Raw genomic sequence first — 18,149 nt, 5'->3', positions numbered from 1 at the left:
CACCCCCTCCCTTTCGGGCACGAGACTCCGCGATGTTGGGGAGCTGCGTCGGAGGGGCGCTCGTCGGGCCGGCGGGCCCCAACTCATACTTACCTGGCAGGGGAGATACCATGATCACTAAGGTGGTTCTCCCAGGGTGAGGCTCATCCATTGCACTCCGGGTGTGCTGACCCCTGCGATTTCCCCAAATGCGGGAAACTCGACTGCATAATTTGTGGTAGTGGGGGACTGCGTTCGCGCTTTCCCCTGATTTCCTATGGTCAAAGACAGAACACAAAAGATGCTCTGCTGAGCCGAAGCGATGCTTTGGAGAAAAGCTCCAAGCAGCGGGCAGACGTGGCCTTTGGCTCCCCCTTGTGGGGGAAGGATGCCACCTTCCCTGTGTCGCTGCTATGCTTTGTTTATTGTTTCTTGGTTGGTTTGAGGTTGTTGGCTTTGCTCGACACTTTGGCCCTTTTTGACCCCCCCACCCCCGGCTGGTGGGGATTGAGCAAGTCGCTTGCATCTCGTTGACTTGGTGACGACATGGCTTGCTCTGCTTGTCTGCAGGTGCAGGCGGGCATGCTCGCGGGAGGGCACCTGCAGCATCCCCATCTCACAGCCTTGGGGCTGGAGCTGGAGCTGTGAGTGGGCCGCTGGTGCGCAGCTATCTGCGGTTTGCTCCTCCTGCCCTTGAGCCTCCTCCAGCGTGCATCCTCTTGAGCGGAGATGAGTGAGTCATGAGAGGGTGCCGGCAGCTGGAGCTCGAGCTGTCTACAGCATGTTCTCAGGCCAGCGCAGCAACGTGACGCGAGGCTGGGGCGGAGCCGAGGCTCCTATATGCAAATGACTCAGGCTGCTGCTGTGCATCTTGGGCGGCTTTTGACTTGAGCTCGGCCTGCCCTGTGGGGGGTCGGAGTGGGCGTCAGCCGCGTCGGGAGCGACCGGCGCCTCCCACTCGAGGAGCCTCCGTGCGGTCTGTGCCGAACGCCACCCCCCACCCCCTCCCTTTCGGGCACGAGACTCCGCGATGTTGGGGAGCTGCGTCGGAGGGGCGCTCGTCGGGCCGGCGGGCCCCAACTCATACTTACCTGGCAGGGGAGATACCATGATCACTAAGGTGGTTCTCCCAGGGTGAGGCTCATCCATTGCACTCCGGGTGTGCTGACCCCTGCGATTTCCCCAAATGCGGGAAACTCGACTGCATAATTTGTGGTAGTGGGGGACTGCGTTCGCGCTTTCCCCTGATTTCCTATGGTCAAAGACAGAACACAAAAGATGCTCTGCTGAGCCGAAGCGATGCTTTGGAGAAAAGCTCCAAGCAGCGGGCAGACGTGGCCTTTGGCTCCCCCTTGTGGGGGAAGGATGCCACCTTCCCTGTGTCGCTGCTATGCTTTGTTTATTGTTTCTTGGTTGGTTTGAGGTTGTTGCCTTTGCTCGACACTTTGGCCCTTTTTGACCCCCCCACCCCCGGCTGGTGGGGATTGAGCAAGTCGCTTGCATCTCGTTGACTTGGTGACGACATGGCTTGCTCTGCTTGTCTGCAGGTGCAGGCGGGCATGCTCGCGGGAGGGCACCTGCAGCATCCCCATCTCACAGCCTTGGGGCTGGAGCTGGAGCTGTGAGTGGGCCGCTGGTGCGCAGCTATCTGCGGTTTGCTCCTCCTGCCCTTGAGCCTCCTCCAGCGTGCATCCTCTTGAGCGGAGATGAGTGAGTCATGAGAGGGTGCCGGCAGCTGGAGCTCGAGCTGTCTACAGCATGTTCTCAGGCCAGCGCAGCAACGTGACGCGAGGCTGGGGCGGAGCCGAGGCTCCTATATGCAAATGACTCAGGCTGCTGCTGTGCATCTTGGGCGGCTTTTGACTTGAGCTCGGCCTGCCCTGTGGGGGGTCGGAGTGGGCGTCAGCCGCGTCGGGAGCGACCGGCGCCTCCCACTCGAGGAGCCTCCGTGCGGTCTGTGCCGAACGCCACCCCCCACCCCCTCCCTTTCGGGCACGAGACTCCGCGATGTTGGGGAGCTGCGTCGGAGGGGCGCTCGTCGGGCCGGCGGGCCCCAACTCATACTTACCTGGCAGGGGAGATACCATGATCACTAAGGTGGTTCTCCCAGGGTGAGGCTCATCCATTGCACTCCGGGTGTGCTGACCCCTGCGATTTCCCCAAATGCGGGAAACTCGACTGCATAATTTGTGGTAGTGGGGGACTGCGTTCGCGCTTTCCCCTGATTTCCTATGGTCAAAGACAGAACACAAAAGATGCTCTGCTGAGCCGAAGCGATGCTTTGGAGAAAAGCTCCAAGCAGCGGGCAGACGTGGCCTTTGGCTCCCCCTTGTGGGGGAAGGATGCCACCTTCCCTGTGTCGCTGCTATGCTTTGTTTATTGTTTCTTGGTTGGTTTGAGGTTGTTGCCTTTGCTCGACACTTTGGCCCTTTTTGACCCCCCCACCCCCGGCTGGTGGGGATTGAGCAAGTCGCTTGCATCTCGTTGACTTGGTGACGACATGGCTTGCTCTGCTTGTCTGCAGGTGCAGGCGGGCATGCTCGCGGGAGGGCACCTGCAGCATCCCCATCTCACAGCCTTGGGGCTGGAGCTGGAGCTGTGAGTGGGCCGCTGGTGCGCAGCTATCTGCGGTTTGCTCCTCCTGCCCTTGAGCCTCCTCCAGCGTGCATCCTCTTGAGCGGAGATGAGTGAGTCATGAGAGGGTGCCGGCAGCTGGAGCTCGAGCTGTCTACAGCATGTTCTCAGGCCAGCGCAGCAACGTGACGCGAGGCTGGGGCGGAGCCGAGGCTCCTATATGCAAATGACTCAGGCTGCTGCTGTGCATCTTGGGCGGCTTTTGACTTGAGCTCGGCCTGCCCTGTGGGGGGTCGGAGTGGGCGTCAGCCGCGTCGGGAGCGACCGGCGCCTCCCACTCGAGGAGCCTCCGTGCGGTCTGTGCCGAACGCCACCCCCCACCCCCTCCCTTTCGGGCACGAGACTCCGCGATGTTGGGGAGCTGCGTCGGAGGGGCGCTCGTCGGGCCGGCGGGCCCCAACTCATACTTACCTGGCAGGGGAGATACCATGATCACTAAGGTGGTTCTCCCAGGGTGAGGCTCATCCATTGCACTCCGGGTGTGCTGACCCCTGCGATTTCCCCAAATGCGGGAAACTCGACTGCATAATTTGTGGTAGTGGGGGACTGCGTTCGCGCTTTCCCCTGATTTCCTATGGTCAAAGACAGAACACAAAAGATGCTCTGCTGAGCCGAAGCGATGCTTTGGAGAAAAGCTCCAAGCAGCGGGCAGACGTGGCCTTTGGCTCCCCCTTGTGGGGGAAGGATGCCACCTTCCCTGTGTCGCTGCTATGCTTTGTTTATTGTTTCTTGGTTGGTTTGAGGTTGTTGCCTTTGCTCGACACTTTGGCCCTTTTTGACCCCCCCACCCCCGGCTGGTGGGGATTGAGCAAGTCGCTTGCATCTCGTTGACTTGGTGACGACATGGCTTGCTCTGCTTGTCTGCAGGTGCAGGCGGGCATGCTCGCGGGAGGGCACCTGCAGCATCCCCATCTCACAGCCTTGGGGCTGGAGCTGGAGCTGTGAGTGGGCCGCTGGTGCGCAGCTATCTGCGGTTTGCTCCTCCTGCCCTTGAGCCTCCTCCAGCGTGCATCCTCTTGAGCGGAGATGAGTGAGTCATGAGAGGGTGCCGGCAGCTGGAGCTCGAGCTGTCTACAGCATGTTCTCAGGCCAGCGCAGCAACGTGACGCGAGGCTGGGGCGGAGCCGAGGCTCCTATATGCAAATGACTCAGGCTGCTGCTGTGCATCTTGGGCGGCTTTTGACTTGAGCTCGGCCTGCCCTGTGGGGGGTCGGAGTGGGCGTCAGCCGCGTCGGGAGCGACCGGCGCCTCCCACTCGAGGAGCCTCCGTGCGGTCTGTGCCGAACGCCACCCCCCACCCCCTCCCTTTCGGGCACGAGACTCCGCGATGTTGGGGAGCTGCGTCGGAGGGGCGCTCGTCGGGCCGGCGGGCCCCAACTCATACTTACCTGGCAGGGGAGATACCATGATCACTAAGGTGGTTCTCCCAGGGTGAGGCTCATCCATTGCACTCCGGGTGTGCTGACCCCTGCGATTTCCCCAAATGCGGGAAACTCGACTGCATAATTTGTGGTAGTGGGGGACTGCGTTCGCGCTTTCCCCTGATTTCCTATGGTCAAAGACAGAACACAAAAGATGCTCTGCTGAGCCGAAGCGATGCTTTGGAGAAAAGCTCCAAGCAGCGGGCAGACGTGGCCTTTGGCTCCCCCTTGTGGGGGAAGGATGCCACCTTCCCTGTGTCGCTGCTATGCTTTGTTTATTGTTTCTTGGTTGGTTTGAGGTTGTTGCCTTTGCTCGACACTTTGGCCCTTTTTGACCCCCCCACCCCCGGCTGGTGGGGATTGAGCAAGTCGCTTGCATCTCGTTGACTTGGTGACGACATGGCTTGCTCTGCTTGTCTGCAGGTGCAGGCGGGCATGCTCGCGGGAGGGCACCTGCAGCATCCCCATCTCACAGCCTTGGGGCTGGAGCTGGAGCTGTGAGTGGGCCGCTGGTGCGCAGCTATCTGCGGTTTGCTCCTCCTGCCCTTGAGCCTCCTCCAGCGTGCATCCTCTTGAGCGGAGATGAGTGAGTCATGAGAGGGTGCCGGCAGCTGGAGCTCGAGCTGTCTACAGCATGTTCTCAGGCCAGCGCAGCAACGTGACGCGAGGCTGGGGCGGAGCCGAGGCTCCTATATGCAAATGACTCAGGCTGCTGCTGTGCATCTTGGGCGGCTTTTGACTTGAGCTCGGCCTGCCCTGTGGGGGGTCGGAGTGGGCGTCAGCCGCGTCGGGAGCGACCGGCGCCTCCCACTCGAGGAGCCTCCGTGCGGTCTGTGCCGAACGCCACCCCCCACCCCCTCCCTTTCGGGCACGAGACTCCGCGATGTTGGGGAGCTGCGTCGGAGGGGCGCTCGTCGGGCCGGCGGGCCCCAACTCATACTTACCTGGCAGGGGAGATACCATGATCACTAAGGTGGTTCTCCCAGGGTGAGGCTCATCCATTGCACTCCGGGTGTGCTGACCCCTGCGATTTCCCCAAATGCGGGAAACTCGACTGCATAATTTGTGGTAGTGGGGGACTGCGTTCGCGCTTTCCCCTGATTTCCTATGGTCAAAGACAGAACACAAAAGATGCTCTGCTGAGCCGAAGCGATGCTTTGGAGAAAAGCTCCAAGCAGCGGGCAGACGTGGCCTTTGGCTCCCCCTTGTGGGGGAAGGATGCCACCTTCCCTGTGTCGCTGCTATGCTTTGTTTATTGTTTCTTGGTTGGTTTGAGGTTGTTGCCTTTGCTCGACACTTTGGCCCTTTTTGACCCCCCCACCCCCGGCTGGTGGGGATTGAGCAAGTCGCTTGCATCTCGTTGACTTGGTGACGACATGGCTTGCTCTGCTTGTCTGCAGGTGCAGGCGGGCATGCTCGCGGGAGGGCACCTGCAGCATCCCCATCTCACAGCCTTGGGGCTGGAGCTGGAGCTGTGAGTGGGCCGCTGGTGCGCAGCTATCTGCGGTTTGCTCCTCCTGCCCTTGAGCCTCCTCCAGCGTGCATCCTCTTGAGCGGAGATGAGTGAGTCATGAGAGGGTGCCGGCAGCTGGAGCTCGAGCTGTCTACAGCATGTTCTCAGGCCAGCGCAGCAACGTGACGCGAGGCTGGGGCGGAGCCGAGGCTCCTATATGCAAATGACTCAGGCTGCTGCTGTGCATCTTGGGCGGCTTTTGACTTGAGCTCGGCCTGCCCTGTGGGGGGTCGGAGTGGGCGTCAGCCGCGTCGGGAGCGACCGGCGCCTCCCACTCGAGGAGCCTCCGTGCGGTCTGTGCCGAACGCCACCCCCCACCCCCTCCCTTTCGGGCACGAGACTCCGCGATGTTGGGGAGCTGCGTCGGAGGGGCGCTCGTCGGGCCGGCGGGCCCCAACTCATACTTACCTGGCAGGGGAGATACCATGATCACTAAGGTGGTTCTCCCAGGGTGAGGCTCATCCATTGCACTCCGGGTGTGCTGACCCCTGCGATTTCCCCAAATGCGGGAAACTCGACTGCATAATTTGTGGTAGTGGGGGACTGCGTTCGCGCTTTCCCCTGATTTCCTATGGTCAAAGACAGAACACAAAAGATGCTCTGCTGAGCCGAAGCGATGCTTTGGAGAAAAGCTCCAAGCAGCGGGCAGACGTGGCCTTTGGCTCCCCCTTGTGGGGGAAGGATGCCACCTTCCCTGTGTCGCTGCTATGCTTTGTTTATTGTTTCTTGGTTGGTTTGAGGTTGTTGCCTTTGCTCGACACTTTGGCCCTTTTTGACCCCCCCACCCCCGGCTGGTGGGGATTGAGCAAGTCGCTTGCATCTCGTTGACTTGGTGACGACATGGCTTGCTCTGCTTGTCTGCAGGTGCAGGCGGGCATGCTCGCGGGAGGGCACCTGCAGCATCCCCATCTCACAGCCTTGGGGCTGGAGCTGGAGCTGTGAGTGGGCCGCTGGTGCGCAGCTATCTGCGGTTTGCTCCTCCTGCCCTTGAGCCTCCTCCAGCGTGCATCCTCTTGAGCGGAGATGAGTGAGTCATGAGAGGGTGCCGGCAGCTGGAGCTCGAGCTGTCTACAGCATGTTCTCAGGCCAGCGCAGCAACGTGACGCGAGGCTGGGGCGGAGCCGAGGCTCCTATATGCAAATGACTCAGGCTGCTGCTGTGCATCTTGGGCGGCTTTTGACTTGAGCTCGGCCTGCCCTGTGGGGGGTCGGAGTGGGCGTCAGCCGCGTCGGGAGCGACCGGCGCCTCCCACTCGAGGAGCCTCCGTGCGGTCTGTGCCGAACGCCACCCCCCACCCCCTCCCTTTCGGGCACGAGACTCCGCGATGTTGGGGAGCTGCGTCGGAGGGGCGCTCGTCGGGCCGGCGGGCCCCAACTCATACTTACCTGGCAGGGGAGATACCATGATCACTAAGGTGGTTCTCCCAGGGTGAGGCTCATCCATTGCACTCCGGGTGTGCTGACCCCTGCGATTTCCCCAAATGCGGGAAACTCGACTGCATAATTTGTGGTAGTGGGGGACTGCGTTCGCGCTTTCCCCTGATTTCCTATGGTCAAAGACAGAACACAAAAGATGCTCTGCTGAGCCGAAGCGATGCTTTGGAGAAAAGCTCCAAGCAGCGGGCAGACGTGGCCTTTGGCTCCCCCTTGTGGGGGAAGGATGCCACCTTCCCTGTGTCGCTGCTATGCTTTGTTTATTGTTTCTTGGTTGGTTTGAGGTTGTTGCCTTTGCTCGACACTTTGGCCCTTTTTGACCCCCCCACCCCCGGCTGGTGGGGATTGAGCAAGTCGCTTGCATCTCGTTGACTTGGTGACGACATGGCTTGCTCTGCTTGTCTGCAGGTGCAGGCGGGCATGCTCGCGGGAGGGCACCTGCAGCATCCCCATCTCACAGCCTTGGGGCTGGAGCTGGAGCTGTGAGTGGGCCGCTGGTGCGCAGCTATCTGCGGTTTGCTCCTCCTGCCCTTGAGCCTCCTCCAGCGTGCATCCTCTTGAGCGGAGATGAGTGAGTCATGAGAGGGTGCCGGCAGCTGGAGCTCGAGCTGTCTACAGCATGTTCTCAGGCCAGCGCAGCAACGTGACGCGAGGCTGGGGCGGAGCCGAGGCTCCTATATGCAAATGACTCAGGCTGCTGCTGTGCATCTTGGGCGGCTTTTGACTTGAGCTCGGCCTGCCCTGTGGGGGGTCGGAGTGGGCGTCAGCCGCGTCGGGAGCGACCGGCGCCTCCCACTCGAGGAGCCTCCATGCGGTCTGTGCCGAACGCCACCCCCCACCCCCTCCCTTTCGGGCACGAGACTCCGCGATGTTGGGGAGCTGCGTCGGAGGGGCGCTCGTCGGGCCGGCGGGCCCCAACTCATACTTACCTGGCAGGGGAGATACCATTCTCTCTGGGTGAGTATCGCTTCTCAGCCTTCTGACGGGCAGCAGTGGTGGGAGACTACTTCTGTTTCTTGTTGGTTGGCGGTTGCGATCGGGGTTCCCCTTGTGGGGCCCTGGTGTGCGATAGAGTGGCGACTGTGTTTATCTGCTACGAAAATGGTGGAGAAGGCACGTGGATTAGAGGACTCTGTCCGTCTACAAGTCCTGTCTGGACATGAGGAAGAAATTGGCCTGGACCAAATTTGCATGGATGTCTTGAAGAACATAAGAAGCCTTAAGGTAACAGATGTATTGGCACTGCAGGATTTTCAAAAGCAGGGAATTTATGATATCACGTTTGTTTCCTTGGGTATATGTCAGAAAGTCTACATGGAGCTGGTGCGGATGAAGGAGAAGAAAGAAGTGGAATGCCTGGAGTTTATTGTTGTGGAGCCCCTTTTTCAACAGACTTACAAGTATGTTGTGGTACATATGTATAATCCCAAGGTTCCAGATGATACCGTAACCCATTTTTTGAGAAGATACTGTTATGAAGTCAAATTCCTGGGGAAGATGAAAAATAGGCATAACTATTATAATGGCAAAAGAAGATACTTGGTGAAATTAATTCCTGATGCAACAGCCATTGGGGGGGCTCTGAGCATTCCTGCACAATTTTCAATTGGGGGGGAGAGGGGTTTTTGTTTCTACACTGGACAAATTGAATATTGTAGAAAGTGTCATATGTACGGACATGTGCAGAAAGAATGCCCGGTGCAAGGAATTGTTTGTAAGAATTGTGGGAAGCCCGGCCACATGGTGGATAGTTGCCCTGAGGCAAAGGTGTGTGATTTGTGTGGGTTGGAAGGTCACTTTGCCAGGAAATGTAGATTGTGGACTCAGATTCCTAAGTCCTATGCGGAGGCAACTAGTGGTCACTGGGGAAATAAGAGTGATGGTAAGAGTGGTGAGCATGAAAGCGCTAAGAATGAGAAAAGTGAGTTTGGTGGAAAAGGCAAACCTGAGCATCGTGCTGGTGTGATAGTTTCAAATGCAGCTAAAGAGCAAAGAAGTCAGAAACAAAATGGTGGAAGTAAAGTGAGCCATGCTGGATCTAAGATGGAGGATGGAGGGCGGGGCCAGGAAGGGGGAAAAGATTTTCAGAGCTCTCCTATAGTTGATCTGGGCGAGGCCAAGAATGCAATGGAGACTGTGTCTGAAGGACAGGGCCTTGGTGGTGAATTTGCATATGCTAATGCAGGCGTATGTGTGGACCCTGTAGTGGGGGAGGGAGATGGGGAAGGAATGGAGTTCCAGGAGGAGGAGGATTCAGATCGGACGCTCACTCCTGGGCAGAGGGATGGGGGGACTAGTAGTAGTGATGAAAGTGTTTTTGAGGATGGTGATGATGATGATGATGATGATGATGGGGAGGATGAGGAAGAGGATGAGGAAATAGCTTCCTCGCTCAGTAAAAAGAGTAGAATGGAGGGGTGTTGGTCTGGTGGGCAGGGAGATCCTGTCTCTCCAAGGCCAGGTGTTTCTAACAGGGGCTCGGATCCTGAGTCGCCTGATATATGTAGAAAGGTGGATAGTAGGAATACTCCTTTCTCTGAATCATGATGGAGAATGTATGGTGGAAAATAATTTTTTTTGCCATGATGAGTTTATGTGTTGCTTCCCTGAATGTGCGAGGGATCAGTTCTTCTATCAGGAGAGCAGGTATATTAGATTATATGGAGAGGGTGAATGCTGACATTATATGTCTACAAGAATGTGCAATAAAAGCCTCACCGCATGCAAGTGAATGGAGCAGGGGGCAGTCTTTTTGGTCTCCTTGTACAGACAATAAAAATGAGGGGGTTGGCATACTATTGAAAAATAATAATTTAAAAGTATTACAGTTTAAAATTATCATACCTGGAAGATGTTTGTTTTTGTTATTAGATTTCTTAGGTCACCGGGTAAGGGTTTTTAATATTTATGCCCCTGCGGACAAGAAAGCACGGGTGTCCTTTTTGGAGTCGGTAAAGTGGTTTCTGCCAGGTAGAGATTTTTCTATAATAGCAGGTGATTTTAATTGCATTAGATCTGCAAATGATCGTAAGAGCTCTGCGGAATTCAGGACGGATGTGACTTCCAATATGTTGAATCAAGTGGTGCAGGATTTACGCTACACGGATGTGGGTTTGATGGTTCGGCCGAATGAAAACAAGTTTACATTTGTGGCGGACAGTGGGCGTTGTAGTTCCCGGATCGATTATGTGTTTGTGTCTGAAGGGATCAAAGTTACCAAATGTAATCATGTGACAAATACTTTTTCTGATCATAAGATGGTAATGGTGGATCTGTGTATTGTTGAGTCCCTTGCTTTTGGCAAGGGGCTCTGGAAGCTAAATGTAAGCCTGCTGGAAGAAGAGGAGGTGAGAAGTGGTTTTAAAAACGTGTTTACATTCTGTGTGTCTGAACAGCACCGTTTTAAAAATCTGCTGGAATGGTGGGATTGGGCAAAGGAGAAATTTGCATATTATTTTAAAGGGGTGTGTTTTAAAAGGGCAAAAGCTAAAAGAGATCAAGAGGAAGCAATAATTTCTAAGATGGAAGCGCTTTATAAGTTTAAAAGAGCTGGGATGGAGGTGGATAATGAGATTGCTGATTTGAAGGAGGATTTTAAAAAAACACTAATTGAAAAAGGGAAATCTATTGTCTTTAAAGCAAAAATACAGCACATGGAAGAAGATGAGCAATGTACAAGATATTTTTTTAAGAAATGTTTTAAGCCTAAAGGGGTTTTTAAGTCTGTTTTTACTCCTGCAGGTGAGAAGTCTGGGGAGGAAATGATTAATGGTATTCATTCTTTTTATAAAACCCTTTTTTCGAATGACAGCAGAGCCAGTGATGCAGAAATCAATGATTATTGTAATATTTTGACTGATAATATTCCTGAAGAAAAGGTGTCTTTTCTAAGTGATGGGCTCAAAAAGGATGAAGTGAGGCGTGCTGTGGATGGACTGGCGAAAGGGAAGACACCTGGCTGTGATGGCCTTCCTGTGGAATTTTATGTAGTATTTTGGGACATTTTAGGTGTGGAATTTTATCGGGTGGTGGAATATGTTTTTACTCATGCGGTTCTGTCTGACTCTATGCGTAGAGGGATCGTCACTTTGATACATAAGAAGGGTGATGTGAGAGAAATTAAAAACTGGAGACCAATAACTTTGCTCAATTGTGATTACAAGATTATTTCCAAAATTGTGGCAAGTAGATTGAGTGAAGTAATAATGGACATGGTGGGTGAATACCAAGCATGTGCAGTGCCAGGTAGGAGAATATCGGACAACTTGTTGCTTTTAAGGGACTTAATTTATTACGCTAATTTTAATAAGAACCCCCTTCTTGTACAGTCAGTTGACCTGGAAAAAGCTTTTGATAAAGTTTCACATAGATTTTTGTTTGCTGCACTTAGACACCTTGGGATCCCCACTAAATTATTGAACATTATTAAGTCTTTTTATTGTGGAGTTAGTAGTCAGCTCTTAATTAATGGTCACGTGAGTTCTAGTTTTAATATTCTATCTGGCGTTAGGCAAGGGTGCCCTTTATCTCCTATTCTTTTTATTTGCGTAGTAGAAGCTCTTTTAAAAAGTGTGCAAGTCGATAAGTGTGTGGATGGTGCCTTTGTCCCTGGAGGAATGGGGGGTCCTGTGAAATCATTAAGTTACATGGATGACATTGCTTTTATTTGTGGTTCGCAAGCTGAGCTTAATAGGATAAATCTTCATGTAAGAATTTTTTGTTGTGTGGCTGGAATGGCTGTAAATTGGAGTAAGTGTCAGTTTTGCAACTTTGGAAGGCAGGTGGATGTTAGTGTGGTGGGAGTAGAAAGAAAAGAAGAGATAGAGGTCCTCGGTGTTATCTTTGAAAAGGAACTTAAAGGGAAGAAGAGTCTGAGGATCCTGGAAAATAAAACAGAACAGAAACTGAATTATTGGAAATTAAGGAACTTGTCTCTGAGAGGGAAGGTACTTATCGTGAAGTCAGTGATCCTTCCATTACTGCTATATACTGCTCTGATATTTCCGCCCGCGAGTTTATGGACTAAGAGAGTTACAAGGAAACTGTTTACCTTTTTTTGGGGGTCAAAGATGGAAAAATTAAGGAGAGAAAAAGTGATGCTTTCTGTGGAAATGGGGGGCTGTGGCTTTCCAAATATGGAAAGGTTTTTAAAGATGCACTATTTGTTGAATATTTATAGACTTTCCCAGAGTAAAAGTAAGGCTGCAGATATGTGCAGGTTTTTGGCAGGATGGCTGTTTCAGAAATGGAGCTGGTGTGAGAAGGATTTGAGGAAGCCGGTGGCGTTTGTGGTTCCGTCTTTTTATGTAGTACTTAAGTCCTTCTATGATCAAATTGGTTTAAGCCCCACAGATAGACCTGATAAAAGAGAGATTGTTAAGAGATTAAAGGAGAGAGAATTATTATGTGATGTGCCATCCTGCAATACTGCGCAATCAAGGCAAGTCTGGAAGCTGTTTTTTGTTATAGGAATCAGCAATCGGCAAAAGGACGTAACTTGGATGGCATTACAAGGATGTTTGCCAACACGAGCTTTTTTGAATAGAAGAGGGATACGGGTTCAAGAATTTTGTCCAAGGGAGGGATGTAAGGATCCAGAGACAATTCAGCACATTTTTTGGGACTGTCCTTTTGCAAAAAAAGTTTTTACCCTTTTATCCCGGTTTTTTATTGCTCTTGTTGGGTTCCATTGCTTTGATTTTAGAAGGATATTAACAGGTCAAGATTTCAATCACTTGGAAAGGAGACGGATGAGTTGGATTATTTTTGCCATATATAAGGAAGTTTTGTGGGATTCACGGAACCTGGTTATTTTTAAAAAGGTGTGTCTCTCTCCAATGGACTGTAAGAACATTTTTCTTGCCAGGTTGTTTTATGTTTATCTATTAGATAAGAAAAGACTCGGTGAAACAACAGCAGAAACACTTTGGAAGTACTCACAGTGGAATGATTACTGTAGGTAGGATTGTGATTATTTTTTGGTGATCGGGATTGTTTTTTTGTTTATGGGAGATTTTTCCATATGATGATCAGGAAACTTGTTAATTGAACGAGCAGATGATGCATGCGTTAATGAGAGTTCCAATCTGAGGAAAAAGGTTCTCCCAGGGTGAGGCTCATCCATTGCACTCCGGGTGTGCTGACCCCTGCGATTTCCCCAAATGCGGGAAACTCGACTGCATAATTTGTGGTAGTGGGGGACTGCGTTCGCGCTTTCCCCTGATTTCCTATGGTCAAAGACAGAACACAAAAGATGCTCTGCTGAGCCGAAGCGATGCTTTGGAGAAAAGCTCCAAGCAGCGGGCAGACGTGGCCTTTGGCTCCCCCTTGTGGGGGAAGGATGCCACCTTCCCTGTGTCGCTGCTATGCTTTGTTTATTGTTTCTTGGTTGGTTTGAGGTTGTTGCCTTTGCTCGACACTTTGGCCCTTTTTGACCCCCCCACCCCCGGCTGGTGGGGATTGAGCAAGTCGCTTGCATCTCGTTGACTTGGTGACGACATGGCTTACTCTGCTTGTCTGCAGGTGCAGGCGGGCATGCTCGCGGGAGGGCACCTGCAGCATCCCCATCTCACAGCCTTGGGGCTGGAGCTGGAGCTGTGAGTGGGCCGCTGGTGCGCAGCTATCTGCGGTTTGCTCCTCCTGCCCTTGAGCCTCCTCCAGCGTGCATCCTCTTGAGCGGAGATGAGTGAGTCATGAGAGGGTGCCGGCAGCTGGAGCTCGAGCTGTCTACAGCATGTTCTCAGGCCAGCGCAGCAACGTGACGCGAGGCTGGGGCGGAGCCGAGGCTCCTATATGCAAATGACTCAGGCTGCTGCTGTGCATCTTGGGCGGCTTTTGACTTGAGCTCGGCCTGCCCTGTGGGGGGTCGGAGTGGGCGTCAGCCGCGTCGGGAGCGACCGGCGCCTCCCACTCGAGGAGCCTCCGTGCGGTCTGTGCCGAACGCCACCCCCCACCCCCTCCCTTTCGGGCACGAGACTCCGCGATGTTGGGGAGCTGCGTCGGAGGGGCGCTCGTCGGGCCGGCGGGCCCCAACTCATACTTACCTGGCAGGGGAGATACCATGATCACTAAGGTGGTTCTCCCAGGGTGAGGCTCATCCATTGCACTCCGGGTGTGCTGACCCCTGCGATTTCCCCAAATGCGGGAAACTCGACTGCATAATTTGTGGTAGTGGGGGACTGCGTTCGCGCTTTCCCCTGATTTCCTATGGTCAAAGACAGAACACAAAAGATGCTCTGCTGAGCCGAAGCGATGCTTTGGAGAAAAGCTCCAAGCAGCGGGCAGACGTGGCCTTTGGCTCCCCCTTGTGGGGGAAGGATGCCACCTTCCCTGTGTCGCTGCTATGCTTTGTTTATTGTTTCTTGGTTGGTTTGAGGTTGTTGCCTTTGCTCGACACTTTGGCCCTTTTTGACCCCCCCACCCCCGGCTGGTGGGGATTGAGCAAGTCGCTTGCATCTCGTTGACTTGGTGACGACATGGCTTGCTCTGCTTGTCTGCAGGTGCAGGCGGGCATGCTCGCGGGAGGGCACCTGCAGCATCCCCATCTCACAGCCTTGGGGCTGGAGCTGGAGCTGTGAGTGGGCCGCTGGTGCGCAGCTATCTGCGGTTTGCTCCTCCTGCCCTTGAGCCTCCTCCAGCGTGCATCCTCTTGAGCGGAGATGAGTGAGTCATGAGAGGGTGCCGGCAGCTGGAGCTCGAGCTGTCTACAGCATGTTCTCAGGCCAGCGCAGCAACGTGACGCGAGGCTGGGGCGGAGCCGAGGCTCCTATATGCAAATGACTCAGGCTGCTGCTGTGCATCTTGGGCGGCTTTTGACTTGAGCTCGGCCTGCCCTGTGGGGGGTCGGAGTGGGCGTCAGCCGCGTCGGGAGCGACCGGCGCCTCCCACTCGAGGAGCCTCCGTGCGGTCTGTGCCGAACGCCACCCCCCACCCCCTCCCTTTCGGGCACGAGACTCCGCGATGTTGGGGAGCTGCGTCGGAGGGGCGCTCGTCGGGCCGGCGGGCCCCAACTCATACTTACCTGGCAGGGGAGATACCATGATCACTAAGGTGGTTCTCCCAGGGTGAGGCTCATCCATTGCACTCCGGGTGTGCTGACCCCTGCGATTTCCCCAAATGCGGGAAACTCGACTGCATAATTTGTGGTAGTGGGGGACTGCGTTCGCGCTTTCCCCTGATTTCCTATGGTCAAAGACAGAACACAAAAGATGCTCTGCTGAGCCGAAGCGATGCTTTGGAGAAAAGCTCCAAGCAGCGGGCAGACGTGGCCTTTGGCTCCCCCTTGTGGGGGAAGGATGCCACCTTCCCTGTGTCGCTGCTATGCTTTGTTTATTGTTTCTTGGTTGGTTTGAGGTTGTTGCCTTTGCTCGACACTTTGGCCCTTTTTGACCCCCCCACCCCCGGCTGGTGGGGATTGAGCAAGTCGCTTGCATCTCGTTGACTTGGTGACGACATGGCTTGCTCTGCTTGTCTGCAGGTGCAGGCGGGCATGCTCGCGGGAGGGCACCTGCAGCATCCCCATCTCACAGCCTTGGGGCTGGAGCTGGAGCTGTGAGTGGGCCGCTGGTGCGCAGCTATCTGCGGTTTGCTCCTCCTGCCCTTGAGCCTCCTCCAGCGTGCATCCTCTTGAGCGGAGATGAGTGAGTCATGAGAGGGTGCCGGCAGCTGGAGCTCGAGCTGTCTACAGCATGTTCTCAGGCCAGCGCAGCAACGTGACGCGAGGCTGGGGCGGAGCCGAGGCTCCTATATGCAAATGACTCAGGCTGCTGCTGTGCATCTTGGGCGGCTTTTGACTTGAGCTCGGCCTGCCCTGTGGGGGGTCGGAGTGGGCGTCAGCCGCGTCGGGAGCGACCGGCGCCTCCCACTCGAGGAGCCTCCGTGCGGTCTGTGCCGAACGCCACCCCCCATCCCCTCCCTTTCGGGCACGAGACTCCGCGATGTTGGGGAGCTGCGTCGGAGGGGCGCTCGTCGGGCCGGCGGGCCCCAACTCATACTTACCTGGCAGGGGAGATACCATGATCACTAAGGTGGTTCTCCCAGGGTGAGGCTCATCCATTGCACTCCGGGTGTGCTGACCCCTGCGATTTCCCCAAATGCGGGAAACTCGACTGCATAATTTGTGGTAGTGGGGGACTGCGTTCGCGCTTTCCCCTGATTTCCTATGGTCAAAGACAGAACACAAAAGATGCTCTGCTGAGCCGAAGCGATGCTTTGGAGAAAAGCTCCAAGCAGCGGGCAGACGTGGCCTTTGGCTCCCCCTTGTGGGGGAAGGATGCCACCTTCCCTGTGTCGCTGCTATGCTTTGTTTATTGTTTCTTGGTTGGTTTGAGGTTGTTGCCTTTGCTCGACACTTTGGCCCTTTTTGACCCCCCCACCCCCGGCTGGTGGGGATTGAGCAAGTCGCTTGCATCTCGTTGACTTGGTGACGACATGGCTTGCTCTGCTTGTCTGCAGGTGCAGGCGGGCATGCTCGCGGGAGGGCACCTGCAGCATCCCCATCTCACAGCCTTGGGGCTGGAGCTGGAGCTGTGAGTGGGCCGCTGGTGCGCAGCTATCTGCGGTTTGCTCCTCCTGCCCTTGAGCCTCCTCCAGCGTGCATCCTCTTGAGCGGAGATGAGTGAGTCATGAGAGGGTGCCGGCAGCTGGAGCTCGAGCTGTCTACAGCATGTTCTCAGGCCAGCGCAGCAACGTGACGCGAGGCTGGGGCGGAGCCGAGGCTCCTATATGCAAATGACTCAGGCTGCTGCTGTGCATCTTGGGCGGCTTTTGACTTGAGCTCGGCCTGCCCTGTGGGGGGTCGGAGTGGGCGTCAGCCGCGTCGGGAGCGACCGGCGCCTCCCACTCGAGGAGCCTCCGTGCGGTCTGTGCCGAACGCCACCCCCCACCCCCTCCCTTTCGGGCACGAGACTCCGCGATGTTGGGGAGCTGCGTCGGAGGGGCGCTCGTCGGGCCGGCGGGCCCCAACTCATACTTACCTGGCAGGGGAGATACCATGATCACTAAGGTGGTTCTCCCAGGGTGAGGCTCATCCATTGCACTCCGGGTGTGCTGACCCCTGCGATTTCCCCAAATGCGGGAAACTCGACTGCATAATTTGTGGTAGTGGGGGACTGCGTTCGCGCTTTCCCCTGATTTCCTATGGTCAAAGACAGAACACAAAAGATGCTCTGCTGAGCCGAAGCGATGCTTTGGAGAAAAGCTCCAAGCAGCGGGCAGACGTGGCCTTTGGCTCCCCCTTGTGGGGGAAGGATGCCACCTTCCCTGTGTCGCTGCTATGCTTTGTTTATTGTTTCTTGGTTGGTTTGAGGTTGTTGCCTTTGCTCGACACTTTGGCCCTTTTTGACCCCCCCACCCCCGGCTGGTGGGGATTGAGCAAGTCGCTTGCATCTCGTTGACTTGGTGACGACATGGCTTGCTCTGCTTGTCTGCAGGTGCAGGCGGGCATGCTCGCGGGAGGGCACCTGCAGCATCCCCATCTCACAGCCTTGGGGCTGGAGCTGGAGCTGTGAGTGGGCCGCTGGTGCGCAGCTATCTGCGGTTTGCTCCTCCTGCCCTTGAGCCTCCTCCAGCGTGCATCCTCTTGAGCGGAGATGAGTGAGTCATGAGAGGGTGCCGGCAGCTGGAGCTCGAGCTGTCTACAGCATGTTCTCAGGCCAGCGCAGCAACGTGACGCGAGGCTGGGGCGGAGCCGAGGCTCCTATATGCAAATGACTCAGGCTGCTGCTGTGCATCTTGGGCGGCTTTTGACTTGAGCTCGGCCTGCCCTGTGGGGGGTCGGAGTGGGCGTCAGCCGCGTCGGGAGCGACCGGCGCCTCCCACTCGAGGAGCCTCCGTGCGGTCTGTGCCGAACGCCACCCCCCACCCCCTCCCTTTCGGGCACGAGACTCCGCGATGTTGGGGAGCTGCGTCGGAGGGGCGCTCGTCGGGCCGGCGGGCCCCAACTCATACTTACCTGGCAGGGGAGATACCATGATCACTAAGGTGGTTCTCCCAGGGTGAGGCTCATCCATTGCACTCCGGGTGTGCTGACCCCTGCGATTTCCCCAAATGCGGGAAACTCGACTGCATAATTTGTGGTAGTGGGGGACTGCGTTCGCGCTTTCCCCTGATTTCCTATGGTCAAAGACAGAACACAAAAGATGCTCTGCTGAGCCGAAGCGATGCTTTGGA

General features: G+C 55.5%; 13 non-coding genes and 1 pseudogene across 13 annotated transcripts; all 14 read left to right on the top strand.

The window, feature by feature from the left end:
- Positions 1 to 85: 85 nt before the first annotated feature.
- On the top strand, positions 86 to 249 carry LOC138660176 (U1 spliceosomal RNA). Its single transcript, XR_011317656.1, has one exon. It is a non-coding gene; the product is annotated as a U1 spliceosomal RNA (small nuclear RNA).
- An 813-nt stretch (positions 250 to 1,062) lies between these two features.
- On the top strand, positions 1,063 to 1,226 carry LOC138660175 (U1 spliceosomal RNA). The gene has a single exon (XR_011317655.1). It is a non-coding gene; the product is annotated as a U1 spliceosomal RNA (small nuclear RNA).
- An 813-nt stretch (positions 1,227 to 2,039) lies between these two features.
- LOC138660174 (U1 spliceosomal RNA) lies at positions 2,040 to 2,203 on the top strand. The gene has a single exon (XR_011317654.1). It is a non-coding gene; the product is annotated as a U1 spliceosomal RNA (small nuclear RNA).
- Positions 2,204 to 3,016: 813 nt separating this feature from the next.
- LOC138660173 (U1 spliceosomal RNA) lies at positions 3,017 to 3,180 on the top strand. Its single transcript, XR_011317653.1, has one exon. It is a non-coding gene; the product is annotated as a U1 spliceosomal RNA (small nuclear RNA).
- An 813-nt stretch (positions 3,181 to 3,993) lies between these two features.
- Positions 3,994 to 4,157, top strand: LOC138660172 (U1 spliceosomal RNA). Its single transcript, XR_011317652.1, has one exon. It is a non-coding gene; the product is annotated as a U1 spliceosomal RNA (small nuclear RNA).
- Positions 4,158 to 4,970: 813 nt separating this feature from the next.
- Positions 4,971 to 5,134, top strand: LOC138660171 (U1 spliceosomal RNA). Its single transcript, XR_011317651.1, has one exon. It is a non-coding gene; the product is annotated as a U1 spliceosomal RNA (small nuclear RNA).
- An 813-nt stretch (positions 5,135 to 5,947) lies between these two features.
- On the top strand, positions 5,948 to 6,111 carry LOC138660170 (U1 spliceosomal RNA). The gene has a single exon (XR_011317650.1). It is a non-coding gene; the product is annotated as a U1 spliceosomal RNA (small nuclear RNA).
- Positions 6,112 to 6,924: 813 nt separating this feature from the next.
- LOC138660169 (U1 spliceosomal RNA) lies at positions 6,925 to 7,088 on the top strand. The gene has a single exon (XR_011317649.1). It is a non-coding gene; the product is annotated as a U1 spliceosomal RNA (small nuclear RNA).
- Positions 7,089 to 13,022: 5,934 nt separating this feature from the next.
- LOC138660417 (U1 spliceosomal RNA) lies at positions 13,023 to 13,202 on the top strand (annotated as a pseudogene).
- Positions 13,203 to 14,015: 813 nt separating this feature from the next.
- Positions 14,016 to 14,179, top strand: LOC138660168 (U1 spliceosomal RNA). The gene has a single exon (XR_011317648.1). It is a non-coding gene; the product is annotated as a U1 spliceosomal RNA (small nuclear RNA).
- Positions 14,180 to 14,992: 813 nt separating this feature from the next.
- On the top strand, positions 14,993 to 15,156 carry LOC138660166 (U1 spliceosomal RNA). Its single transcript, XR_011317647.1, has one exon. It is a non-coding gene; the product is annotated as a U1 spliceosomal RNA (small nuclear RNA).
- Positions 15,157 to 15,969: 813 nt separating this feature from the next.
- LOC138660165 (U1 spliceosomal RNA) lies at positions 15,970 to 16,133 on the top strand. The gene has a single exon (XR_011317646.1). It is a non-coding gene; the product is annotated as a U1 spliceosomal RNA (small nuclear RNA).
- An 813-nt stretch (positions 16,134 to 16,946) lies between these two features.
- On the top strand, positions 16,947 to 17,110 carry LOC138660164 (U1 spliceosomal RNA). Its single transcript, XR_011317645.1, has one exon. It is a non-coding gene; the product is annotated as a U1 spliceosomal RNA (small nuclear RNA).
- An 813-nt stretch (positions 17,111 to 17,923) lies between these two features.
- Positions 17,924 to 18,087, top strand: LOC138660163 (U1 spliceosomal RNA). The gene has a single exon (XR_011317644.1). It is a non-coding gene; the product is annotated as a U1 spliceosomal RNA (small nuclear RNA).
- Positions 18,088 to 18,149: the final 62 nt, after the last annotated feature.

This window comes from Ranitomeya imitator, chromosome 1, assembly GCF_032444005.1.
Source record: "Ranitomeya imitator isolate aRanImi1 chromosome 1, aRanImi1.pri, whole genome shotgun sequence".
In the NCBI taxonomy this organism is placed as follows: Eukaryota; Metazoa; Chordata; class Amphibia; order Anura; family Dendrobatidae; genus Ranitomeya; species Ranitomeya imitator.
Note: the sequence above shows the minus strand (reverse complement) of the source record. Positions and strands in the feature narration are given on the sequence as shown.